Source organism: Elaeis guineensis, chromosome 10, assembly GCF_000442705.2.
Source record: "Elaeis guineensis isolate ETL-2024a chromosome 10, EG11, whole genome shotgun sequence".
Lineage (NCBI taxonomy): Eukaryota > Viridiplantae > Streptophyta > Magnoliopsida > Arecales > Arecaceae > Elaeis > Elaeis guineensis.
In genome coordinates, this window is record NC_026002.2 from 85,686,364 (window position 1) to 85,700,196 (window position 13,833).

Consider the following 13,833-nt stretch of genomic DNA (forward strand, 5'->3'; position numbering starts at 1 on the left):
TCTGTGAGTTCATCCTTTTGAGTTTTTGAGTGTTTAGTCTTGATAAAAGCATAATATTTTGTAGGGTTCAGAGATTTTTAATCAAAAAGATTATTTTTTTACGATAAAATTTTCAGTTTGCGGCGTTCTATTTATGTGATACTATGAACATGAAAATGAGGGTTAGTCGGGCAGGTTCAAGTATGGATGGGCGTACCAATTTTAAATGAGATGGGTTTGAAATTTTTAGCTAAATTTGTAATTTGGTTTGGAGCGGATCCGGATGAGAATATTTTAAATGGATTCGGATACAAGGCAAATTTTGCGGGTTACCCGTTGCCATCCCTGGAGTCCGACTTCTGGCTGGCAGAACAAGCGCCCGCTAGTGCGCGGAAGAGCGCACATGTAGCGTGTGAGTCACGGAGAGAGTGAGGAGGCGGGCTCCCGGCGAGGGGAACAAAACGCGCACGATGTCTGGCGCATTCGCCGATTCTTTGGGGACGGGCGTGGACTTGCCCACCAGCCCCCCCGCCTCGACGACTCGCCACTTCGACGACGACAGCTATTTGAGCTACGACCCTCGCCTCCCTTCCCAGCGTTTCGACGCCTTCTCCCCCGACGATCACGCCCACGACTCCCTCCTCAAGGATGACGCGGTCGCCTCGATCTTCGCTCCCCCTTCCCCCTACGCTGTCGACGGATCTTTCCGGCCGCCGTCCTCCATCTCGGAAACCCCATCCCCGCTGCTGATATACGCTGCTGCCGGGGGGTTCTCCCCCGATCCTCAGGGCTTCTCCTCTCTCTCGCCTGAATTCAATGGAAAGACTTTCGATGGGGCCTTTTCCTCCTCCGATGCGCCAATCCTGCGTCCGCAAGCGAAGATGGGTCCTAAGGGGCTTTTGTGCTCCGAGAATGGAGACGGTGAGAATCTCTCTCTTCATTCAGGTCTGTTTTGTTGATTGACTCTGTTGATCTGATTATGGTTCGGTGCGATCGATCTGATTCATCTCCAAATTCTTTTTTCCCCCTCCTTCCCTCCCTAACATCTGTTCTCTTTGATTACCGTTTTTGGCCAGTGGATCAGTCCTCTTTGGACCGGACACAAAGTAATTGTAGCTGGTGTTTCATTATCTAGCTATATCGATCTGGGACCGTATTTTGTGAGATCTCATTATGATTGTAAAAACCAGAATAAAAAGAATAACTTGAACTAACATTTGAGGTTCATGCGCCAAAATTTTCCGATCAAAGGGAAAACCAGCGGCTAAAAAGTTCTTTAAATCCGCAATCGTACGACTGGTAAGAACTTACAATTCAAAGTAGAGGATTGTCATTAGGTTCGCCCATTTACAGCTTGTTGTTCGTGTGATATGTTGACTGTTACTATCTACTGTTTTTTCGAAAGATGGATCCTGGCAAAGATGGTAATCCTCTGGTGTATAGTATTTTCTCCCTCATCAAGTTCTGCTAGATTTTTCTTCCATATGGGACAGGAATTCTGTTCTCTATGTACCTGTAACTATGGTGGTTTATCTTTTATTTGAGAAATCTAGTTTCCTCATGGTCAGTGGGGAGAAAGCTTGGATGGTGACCATGATGCATTAACTTATAACTCCTTATCTCTTTGATCGATTGGCAGACAAAATGCTTTACAGCTTCAAGAAAAGGAAAGGATGGAGAAAGCATTGGTGAACCAGATCAGGAAGGAAGCTGAAGAGTACAAAATTGATTTCCAGAGGAGGAGAAAAATTAACCATGAAACTAATAAAGCCAATAACAAGGAAAAACAGAAGGTAAGGGGACTGTATGCTGCTAAATAACATTTCCACAAAATAATAGAATTAAAAAACTAAGGGTGCGTTTGGTTAGCCATTAAAAAAATATTTTTTTTACTTTTTAATTTTTAAAAAATAAAAATTAAAAAGCAATATTTAATAACACCATGAAAAGCAAAAAGTAAAAATAAAAAATTAAAATAATTACTTTATATGCAAAGTAAAAAATTTTTGCTTTCCAAAATTTACTTTTCTATTTTTTTTTGCTTCCGCACATCTAAAACGCCAAACCAAAAAGTAAAGAGCCCGAACCCTTCTCCCTCGTTGAGCTCTTCACCTCCCCACTCCTTTCTCCCTTCTTTTCTGAATCCTTCTCTCTTGTCGAGCTCTTCATTTGCCGTCTCCAAATACTTTATAGCAACGTAATTACCAAATATATTTTTTATTTTTTATTTTTTTTACTTAATAGCAAAAATAAAAAAAAATAAAAAATATTTTTTAAAAATTAAAAAATCAAAAATCAAAAAGTGTAACCAAATGCACCCTAAGTGAACAAATTCATGGCTTTTGCGGCACTATTCAATTATCTTTTACTAAGGTTTTATAATAGCATGGGAAAGTATGCTCTTTTAACATCCATTAGTTCTTGCATTCCTGATGTCTGTATAATATTCTCAAAATGTTGAGTGATGGTTATTCAATGATCATGCACATAGAATTTGACCATAAATTGGAACATTGCTGTGAAGACATACTGTCTACTTGACCAGTTTGTTTGTTTTTACCAAAATTACTATATATTGGTAAACTTACCCCTTTTGGGAGCAATTTTTGTATATTGCCTTCCTGTTATATTTTTAATTTATCTATTGGATATTTATATCATTACCAATGTGTCCCTTTCTATCATTGATCTCTTCATGGAATTGCAAGTTTATCTTTGCTAAAGCCTAGTGTATTGCTTATGTTATATTTACTTTCCACAACAAAATGTCTAATACATGCATCCCATAGGCTCACAGCTAGGGAGGCTAAGTGGTTCAGTTTTAGCGATATCCATACCCAAACCAAAATGTGTTAGATCTAAACTCAAGCACAATTGAAACTCTATATCGTACCTACTATTAGACCCAAAAAAGTTCAAGTATCTGGTCGGATTTTGGGTAGAAATTAGTATTCAACATGTTGCTAAATTTTTGGACTATTTTTCAATTTATATAATGCATCCAAAATACTAGCTCATGAAGTGAGAAACATGAAATGATAATGGTATAAACAGTCCAAAATCATATATAAAAGAGGGCATATATTCAGTTATTACTTTTGTTGCCTAAGCATCCATGCAACCAAAAAAAGATGAAGTGAAAAATTCTCTAATAATCAACTTCAGAATAAATGTTAAATCACAAAATCTATGTTATAGAAAGACTAATTTGTTAGTATAACCATCTAAACCTGATATGGTTAGGTATTTGGTGAAACAAGATAGTTTATGGTTTTGACTACTTTCTACTTGTCTTTTTTCCTTTTATGATTATAAAGAAAAATTCATATGTATGCACATAGACTTATGTGTAAATATCTACGTACATATATATGTATATGCATGCTGTTGGATTTGTGCCCTAGAAGTCAATTGTTAGCTGACACATTATGTATTTGCAGAGTCTAAATTTGTACTTGTAATACTTTCATTATAAATAAAGGGTTTTTTCTTTCCAATCATGCTTATGTGTCTATGATTTGTCCTAAAAATTAATAAAAATAATTTTTGTATATTTTTAAAGAATTAAGAATTTGAGACATATATTAATTAGTGGTTAATTTCTAAATGCTCCCGATCAAGAGATCATCACGGAGGACAGTGATCAATTCATTTGATATCGGTGCACGATTCACCTCCCTTGTGGGCATATGAGTCTTGGGTCTGCAGTGTAGAGACACTAAGGTGAAGGTACAGGTGGTTGTTAGAGAACAACTTGCACTGAGCGTGACCAACACGAGAACCACATGGATGTCTACTCACTCGTTAGTAATCTTCTCGATGCTGTAGTGGTATGAGTGATCCTTTGACATGTGGTGATATTGGCTATTCGCAGCGATGCTACTGAGTTTGACTGCATGTTCTCTTGGTCCCTAGTCATTCGGATCTTTGTTGTGTATGTTGGCTTCAGTAGGTTCAGGTTCGCTGTTCGGAGTAGGATGTACCTAAATAAAATTTATCGACTTTGGTAGAAAAGGAGAAGTCCTATATGATTTACGAGATTGAGTTCAGAAAGTCTTTGGCCAAAGCAAGTATGAATACTGGAAAAGAATTTTTATGAAATTTACAAATGAACTCGAGTCGAGCCAATCTTACATAAGACTGACGATGGGGTTTGACGAGTTCTCCATGACTTCTGTCAAGTCGGGACTCACGATAGAAGGATTAAATCATATGATAACTGCACCTAGGGGTTTGTATTTTTATTCTACTGGATCGTCATTACATACTGCTAGGTGTCATTGGTGGATTGTGAGACTCATCGGGCGTCATCTTGATGATCGATGGCCCTCGAAGGATAGAATTAGAAATATTCCAATTCATCGAAAAGAGTTTCGATGATATTGTGATAGAGATCACAATATATCTCACTACCAGATAGAATGGAACCTATGGGATCATACATTAAGAGATTTAATCTCGAATTTGCCAATTGGACTTATGAAGTTCTAATTGGATTGAGGTTTATTTGAAACTCTATTAGATTTATGAGAATCATGCTAGCACATGGTTAAGCCTAATTCTTTTCGAGACTTTGATTTGATCAAGTCCATAGCCTTGAACCTAACCTAAATTCATTTGGATTTAATTGGACTCTTAATTATAAGTCCAAGAGGATTTAATTAAGTCAATTAGTTGGCATAATTATCCTAACATTATCTCTTCCATATCTCCTAATTATTTCTAAGTATGCATGTGGAATAGATGGAAGAATGGATGGCGTAATTTTTTTTTTTTGAAAATTATTGAGCGCCATATCCTAGAGGGGCCCACCCCCTCTTATGTGTCATAGCATGAAGGAGAGAGGGTGGGGTCCATGCCCCATCTCTTATGGCTGGAGATCCCTTTATGGGGCGCCAAGAGTTGGCGTCCCAACCACCTGACATGTATTCCATGGATAGCTATTGTACATGTTTAAAAGGGCTGATTAATTACCTTTTATATTTGATTTTATTTGGCATAAATCATATTTAAAAGGTAGAGGATTCTTATAAGATAAAGATCTACCTTTTTAAGATGACAGGGTTCCTAATATGTGTCAGGGCTTATGTTTATTCAAAGAGAGGTTTCTAGGGTTTCTTAGTATTGATTTTTCATCAAAAAAATCTTCTCTCTATCTCCACGCCTTCTCTCTCTCATATTCTTCCTTTTCATGCCCAAAGGTTGGGTGTTCTCTCCTCCACACGTCTAGAAGGAGTTCTGGTGACTTAAAGATCAACGATTGAGGAGAAGAAGAAGAAGGCTGCAGATCAAGGAAGTTGATCTCTAAGTTAAGATCAAAAGAGTTGATCAGAGTCCTCAAGGCCAAAGTTCTTCTTGAGAAGAATCTTCTACGAGAAAAAAAATTCGAGATTGATCTCGGTGGATATCCGTAGAGGCCGGATATGTATGCGGCTTCATCTTTTACAAATCCGAGATCATCTGAAGCGGTGAATTTCTACCCGCGCAAAGGTAATGAGATATGATCTCATATTTTTCTTAAATTTCAGATTAATTATATGTGCTTTCTTCTGAGCTTGGGTAGGTTTAGATCTGGTATCTTGCATGTGGGCTTAAAGGGTTTAACCCGATTTATTTTTCGCTGCATGCTTTCAAAATTTTAAAATCTACACATGCTGCCTACCCTATTTTTTATCACATGCATGCACGCATGTATGTATGGATACATGGATAGATGCATGGATGTATGTATGGATGGCTGGATGGATGCATGTATGGATGGATGGATGGATGTAGGTATGCATGTATGCATGCATATGCATAAGAGCCCTTCCTTTTATGCTTGTTTGAAATGCACTATGTATTGATATTAATGTAGATATTCTTTGAATTATTTTTACATATGGTATGGGAAATGTGTGAAATGGAATTTTGGATTAAAGGAAGAAAGAAAATGGCTAGACCAAAATAAAGAAATGGTGTTCAGCTTTAGTGGGATTATGGGAAGAGTAGAGGATGTAACTAGTATCAAGGACAAAAGATATGAAATACGTGGTTTTTGCTGGCATAGGTAGAGATATGCGGAATGTCCAATAGGGATAGAGCAGGGTTAATGATGCTCGATTTTTCTGCTTGTTTGTTATGAGACTTTCAGTTAGCATGTAGAATTCATAATGAGGCCATATTTGTGGGGATGGTGCGGCTATGTCCATATGTTAGCAGGCTAGTTAATTGTTATATTACAATTTCTTATGGTCCACGTTAATTTAAAACCATGTTCATAGTTTATTCCCAACTAGTCATGTTTTAGAATTTTAATTCTGTGCATCGTTTTGGTTACCTTCTTATACATTTTTGTATCCCTGAATGTTAGCTCTTTCTGGTCAATCAAGCAAAATTTCATGCTGAGGTGGACAAATGTTACTGGAAGGCAATTGCTGAGTTTATTCCTCGTGAGGTGCGGGCATCAGAGAAGAGAAAAGGGAAGAAAGAGGAAAAGAAACGATCAACTGTTGTAATTCAGGGACCAAAGCCTGGGAAGCCCACTGATCTTTCAAGAATGCGCCAGATACTGCTGAAGCTCAAGCACTGCGCACCACCTCACATAAAACCTGCCTCTGCAGCAGCTCCTACTTTGCCTTCTAAAGATGCTAAAACAGCTGCTTCCGCAGCCACCACTCTTAAGGCTGCTGCTGTTGCTGCTCCTAGTGAGGCTGTAGCTGTTGCTTGAGTCTCTGCTCATGGTTGCTTGGTATGTCTTGGTGTATTTTGTAGAAGACCATTTAAATTGTAGCCATGCTTGTTGGTTTTCTTCGCATGGCCATCCCGTGTCAATACTGTTTTGTGTTGTAGTTTGTCTGGTAGTCTTTATGTGGAAAATGATCGCTCATCATTGTGCTATGGTAAGCCATTTTAATATCTATAGAAAGTGTATTTTTTTCTGGTTTTTATATGATTGATTGCCATGTGGGCAAGAAACAGAGAACTGGTTATATGTAGGTGCTTTCAGACAGATCTTTCAACTCTTAATGTTCCAGAATTTCCTTGTATGGTCTCAGAATCTTGAATATGTTTGCTTTGTAAGTGGATTCAGCAACTCTATTTTCCGCATTGGTTTCTAATCTGTAGTTTTTTTTTTTTTTTATACATTGTTGGGTACATCCTCGTCGCTTAGCTGATTATTCTTCTTCCTCGTCTTCTAATTGGCCAAATGTGCTACAGTCAATCTTTTCTTATCTTCGCGTCGGATGAGTTGCTATAATTTAACTCGATTGGTATCAGTAGGTCTGGATCTAATCGATGTTCGATCGATCAAGATGAGATTTGACCACCGACTAAAGATGATGGATGCAGTCAAGTCAGCATCTAACTGATTTAGTTCGACATGCAACCTACGATAAGCTGGTAATATTTGGTATCTATCCGATTATTTCCTTAGGGTCATACTAACTATCTAAATCGACGACGGTTATTCAACTTGGACATTAACTACACGTGAACGTGTAGCATAATTATCGCCCACGAGCAGCTCATTACTCTGTCTTAATGGCAGTTAATGGGGTAACCGTCCACTAAATGCCATAACTCCTATGTCCTGAACATTCAGGGACGAGAATTACATAGTAACGGCATCACCTATCTTATAAATATCGGTAAGCAATGAGAGACTAGATAAGTTTTATTATTATAAACTTTTGCTCTCGTTTTTGGCTCTCGAGCTGTTCCCTTTCTCCGACTAACTTAAGCATCGGAAGGTCCTTTGTTGGATAACTCCGGCAAGTAGACTTCTTTTGCAGGTTTTTTGTCGTTCACTATTCAAGCGCAACAGCTCGGCTTCCGACCAACTATCTCACTAGAGATAGGCTACAATAATTTGGCATGCTAGGTAGGAGAAGACAAGAAGTATTCTTCTAAGAACCACAATAGCCAAAATGAGGGTGCAGAACGCTTCTACTAGCTTTGCTTGACACTCATCATGACGTGATGCACCTCCGGCGACTCTCGAGGAGCCAAGTGCTTCACGACCTGTTGGTGACCATGGATCAGCAGCAATTTGCTGCCCTTGTGCAACAAGTAAAGATCCTGACAGAGGCTGTCCACAGTCTCCAACAGACTGCAGAACAGTAACAGCAGCAGTAGTGGCAATGGCGGCCGGAGGAGATGGCACTGTGGGATGTGCCCTCTCGGCATAGCTATCGGTCCCGTTCTCCATCCCGCCATTTGACATGACACTCTCACCGGACGAGTCATTGACCTGTTCGACACTCACCACATCTTGACTCTCGGTATGCCCCGCGTGCCAACTCTGGTGATCATCGGTCTCCTTCCTCTCGACGAGTTTCACATAAAGAGAAGAGGCCACGGTCTCCATCAAGTTCTTTTTGAGAAGGCTCAACGCCAGGACGTTCTTAGCATCCTGATGAGTCTCAGAGGTGGTTAGATGAATACGATCGTAAACTGAGGGAGTTGGACTATCGGTTGGATCAGCTCCAAATAAATAATCAGAATCCCACCAACGAGCTTGGCATCAGCACTTATCTGCCCTTCTCTCGACAGATTCTCGATGAACCGATTTCAAATCGGTTTAAGATGCCGTAGATGGAGCCATATGACAGCTTCACCGATTTACTCAACCATATTGAGAGCTACAAGGCTCTCATACTTCTTCAGGGGGCATCCGATGTCCTCCTTTGCATTCCCTTTTTAGTTACTCTTGGGAAAACTGCCCGAACATGGTACTCTGGACTTCAATCTGGGAGTATCCAATCATTCGAGTAGTTTGAATAGCTTTTAATGATGTATTTTGGCACCAATCGAAAGATGTCACGAATCTCTGACAGTCTTTTCTCTATCAAGTAGCAAGACAGAGAATCTCTACGAGACTTTATGGCGCATTTCAACACCTTCACCGTTCGGGACCTCAATGAATCGACGGCCAAAGCGGCCATGAAGCGAGGACTGCGAAGCTCCAGGTTTACCTACTCCCTAGATAAGATGCTTCCCTGATCCTATGCTGAACTTCTCGAGCATGCACAGAAGTACATCCACACCAAGAAAGGTATAACTGACCGACACCAATCCGAGGGCAAAGGTCAGAAGAAGAAGACAAAGAAGGAAGGAAACTCTATGGGACCCAATCGAACCCGTGTTGAAAGAGAGGCTCCAACTTTCTGATCAAGTTCGAAGTCTAAAAATTTCGACGGCAGGTATGACTTTTACACCCCTCTAACCGCTCCTCGTGCATAGATTTTTATGGAGATAGAGGGGGAGAGCTACCTTCGACAACCCCAGTCGATGAAGTCGGCTTCTCACAACAGGAAGCTGTTGGAAAATGTGTCCCAAAAAGCCAATCGTCAAGCTGTTGACGGTTGAGCAATCAAGTATTGTAATTGATTTGTTAATAAATAAAATATATTTGGCATTTTCATCATATGCTCTCATCTTCAAATGAACTCTATTGTTATGATGAAGTTCTTATGACTATTTAGATTCGATAAAGAGAGGATTTATCGATTAGTCCTTAAAACAGTTCACGACCAAATGATAGGCTGTTAATAAGGACGACAGCTTCTATTGAGCATAGGTCGCTGTAGGCCATATGGGTTGGTTGTCCTCTTAACCAAAGAGTGTGGAGACACTGATATAGCATACAGGTGAGATGTACTGGTACATCATCATTGAACGTGACCAACTCCAGAGTATTATGTTGTCGAGAATGTCTCTGATGGGATATAGGTATAAGTGTCCCTTAGACCTGAGATCGCCTCAGTGACTTGCAAGCAACTCACTGTGCTTTGGTACTGGACTAACTGAATTTTTAATTCAGGGATGGAAGGCTTCTGAGCACAGTCAAGTACTTGCGAAGTCAGAGTGTGATCGAGATGGGATTGACCACTCCAAGAGTTGGAGAAGAATGAGTCGCTGTATTTTAATTTAGCAAAACCTTGGCCAAGGTAATCCATCAGATGGATTTGATATTTTAAAATACAATGTGGACAACCTGATCAGAGTTGATAGTTGAACTCTGGGGTGTCCTATGATCATTTTGGTCAAGGGGATGAATTATATGAAAACTATATCCGCATGGGTTCTAAGGATGTTGTTCTACACATTCGACCTATCCGATCGTCGGGTACCATTGCTAGATGGTCACTTCGATTGGTACAGAAATTTATTTCTGTACTATCAGCTTAGGTTCAGATCTATGAGGTCACACATATTAGAGTTCATGATCCGATCGAATGGTTGATCAACGATTAAGAATCATTCTAGGGTTAAATGATCAATATGATTGATATTTAACCCAGTGCAAGTGTTGCAGGAGGATCAATTAGCAATTCGATTGCTAATTGGCTTAATTTGATTAAGCCAATGGGCTGAGATTAAGTCTAATTAAATATAATTTAATTAGATTTAATTTGGTCTTGATTGGATCAAGTCCAATTGATTTATTGGATAAGCCAAGTGCAAGGAAAAACTAGTCCTAGTTCAACTAGGATTTGGGTCAATCTAATTTCTAATTTGATTAGAAAATTAAATCAGATTTAAATCTAATTTGATCTGATTAAATTAGGTTTTTAATTGGGTTAAGACCTATTTTAATTAGATTGATCTAATTTTGGTTTGATTTGGTTTGAGAAACCAAATTAAAACAAGTCATAAGATAGAATCTTAGTAAGACTAGGATTCCACCTTGCGCCACATAAGCCTTCCCCATGCCCTCTCTCTCATTCAACACCAATATCCTCTTATTTTGTGTGACAAAAGCCCTCTCCCAGGTCTCTCCCACGTTCACAAAAGGTTTCCTCTCTTCTTTCTTACATGGAAGGTGGTTTGGATCAAATCAAAGAGGAATAAGTTTGGATTTCGAATTCTATGAGATAGAGTTTTAGAAATCCAAAACTCTTTCAATTTTGCATCAAATTTATCCAAAGTTTTTTTGGAATTTTTGTGGATTTTAGGGTACACATTGTGCACCCTTTTCTGGTGATCCATGCACGAAAATAAGGAGGAGGTGCTCAAGAGTTGGGTGCCCCTTATCTTGCCATGCTTGGATAAGCCTTGACTAGGTATTTGACCTAGACAAAGACTCTATCATATCTCTCTATATAAAATGAGTTTCTTCATGAAATTTTTGAAAAAAATAGAGATTTGAGAGACCTTTGGGCCATCCAAAAATCAGAGAGAAAGACCTTTGGGTCGTGGATATATAATAGACACAAGATAGGGTGTCTAGAGAGAGAAACGAGAAGAAGAAGAGGATCTTCTTCTAGGGTTGTTTGTTTTCATATCTTTCCTCCCTCCATCTTGAGTTTCCTGAGAGTATCTCAGATTTGAAACTCCTCCTCCTACTTTTCATCTTTGGAAGAGTCTAAATCAAGAAGAAGGAGGCACCTGATCAACCATCAAAGAAGGATCAGCGCAGTACTAGCATACTGTGCTGATTTTCTGAAGCGGAACTTCTGATCGAGATTCGTGGGCTCGTGTGGACGACTCCTAGAGGTCGGACGCATGTGCGGCTTGCAACATCATCCTCAAGCCCGGATCAGCGAGGTTAGAACGTCTAATTTGCAAGGTAATAGATCTGATCTATTATTTAATACATACATTAGATGTAGTATAGAAACATGTTGATATGATTAACATGTAGTTCATGCTGTATATATATATTTTAATTTTTAATTTAATACTATGTAATAATCATGTAATAGGATCTTAGATCTAGGGATTCTCTGGTTTTAGAAAATAAATTTTGATTTATTTTAGTCTTCCGCTGTATGATCTTGAAAAAGTTTCAAGATCTAACCCTGAAATCCTAGATCTGGTTCCTTCAGAAGCACTATTATCAGTTTCATTGTGATCACGATCACGATATCGAGTAGTGCATCCAATTGAAGGATAAGATAGAGGCCTTAATAAGATGGAGATATCTCAAAAAATACTGCCGGATCGAGCTATGTAGCTGCTGTTAAAAAATATATCCTAAAGTCAATCGTTTGGATGATTGTATTTTTTATAATTATATATGAATTATGAATGAATAAAAGTTATTTGGTATTTTTATCACAAGGTGTATATCTTTCTTATATGAACTCATGTGTTGCGATGAATTTCTTAGAACTATATGACAATCGATAAAAAAAGATTTATGGAATAGTTCTTAAATATGTTCACGACTAAATGATATATCATTAAGAGACGATGACGTTTATCGAGTGTAGATTGTTGTGTGCCATATAAGTTGGTTGTCCTCATAATCAAGAAGTGTGAAGATACTGGTATGGCATACAGGTGAGATATAAGGGTACATCATTATGGAATAAGTGACTCACCTGTGTAGCGCTCTGCTATCAAGAGTAGCTCACGAAGCATATGGGCATAAGTGTTCCTCTGACCTAAGATCACCATAGAGACTTGCAAGCAACTCACCATGCTTTGGTGTCGGACTACCTGTATTTCTAATGCAGTGATGGAAGGCTACTAGATACAGTCAAGTACTTGTGAAGTTTGTACGTGCATCAAGATGGGATTGATCCCTTCAGATTATAGGAGATAATATATCACTGTATTTTAATTTAGTAAAATCTTGATCCAGATAGTCCATATGATGGATATGAAAGATTGAAAAATAATGTGGATGACTCATTCAGGGTTGATAGTGAAACTCTAGGTCATCCTTGAATATTCATGATCAAAGAGATGAATTATGTGGTAACCATATGCATAGGTTCTTGAATATTATCTTGCATATATTCGACCTATCTGGATGTCAGAAATTATTGCTAGATGGTAATTTTGATTAGTACAGAAAATGGTTCTTGCACTACCAGCTCAGTATTCGAACCTATGGAGTTACGCATAAAGTCAAGCAACATAGGAAAGAATTGACCTAAGTCTATGAGTTCAATTTGAAAGTACTTGACTTGATTGAGCAAATAGATTAACTTAATTAAGAATTAAGTTAATGATCATACGGAATTAAACAAGTTGACTATGTCTAGCTAGCACTAGACATAAGGTTCAGATTTGATTCTAGGGATGATACTATTTTGATAAATGATCCAAAAAATTTATGAGAGATTGAATTTATATCTTAATTAATTTTAGATTAGATTTAATTTAATTAAAAATTAATTAGATTACAAATCTAAGTTAGACTTGGACTAGAATCCTAATTAGATTAGGATCGACAGGCTCTTTGAATCTCGTTCGAATCGGATCCAAAACGAGTCAAATCTGAGTTCATTTGGTTTAGAACCAAAGAGTCCATAAAACCTGAGACTCTTTCTCATAGGAGCTTACTAAAATGGACAGGAGGCACCATATTTTTTTTTGCCCAGAAGTGGGCGTGCGTGAAGGGTCTTGCATGAAGACTTTTGGCGCACTCCTTTCTCATTTGTGGTTTCTTCTTTGGATAGGATTAGATGTCCTAATTTAGTTAGGACATGTGGCATTATCTACAAAAGGGAAAGCCACTAATCACCATGAGATAGAATCTGATTTTGTGTGACAAAAGAAAGAGAGAGCACGGTGAAAAGATAAGTGGGTTGTGCGATAAAATAACAGAGGGGCGGGCGCTATCTCCTTGGACTGGAGACCTCTTCATGTGCCCTATCTTGGCATGAAGACACTTATCCAAGGCATCCTCTATTGATGAGGTTAGATCTCATCCCTTTCTTGCTTCTCTTCTGAAGATTAATGTAAAAAAGATTATCCCTCTTCCCTACAGAGCCTGGCATGTGTGCGAAGTAGAGGGCTTGTATTTTCAGGCTTTGCGAGACATTGGATTTGAGTTTTCTTAAAAATTTTGATCCCTATTCCACTGGGAACCAAGATAATCCATAAAGGCTTATAGTTAATAGAATAGAAAAATTT

At 38.6% G+C, this 13,833-nt stretch overlaps 1 pseudogene; it reads left to right on the forward strand.

Annotated features, from left to right (window-relative positions):
* Window positions 1-376: 376 nt before the first annotated feature.
* LOC105036114 (clathrin light chain 2-like) lies at window positions 377-7,065 on the forward strand (annotated as a pseudogene).
* The last annotated feature ends 6,768 nt before the right edge of the window (window positions 7,066-13,833 follow it).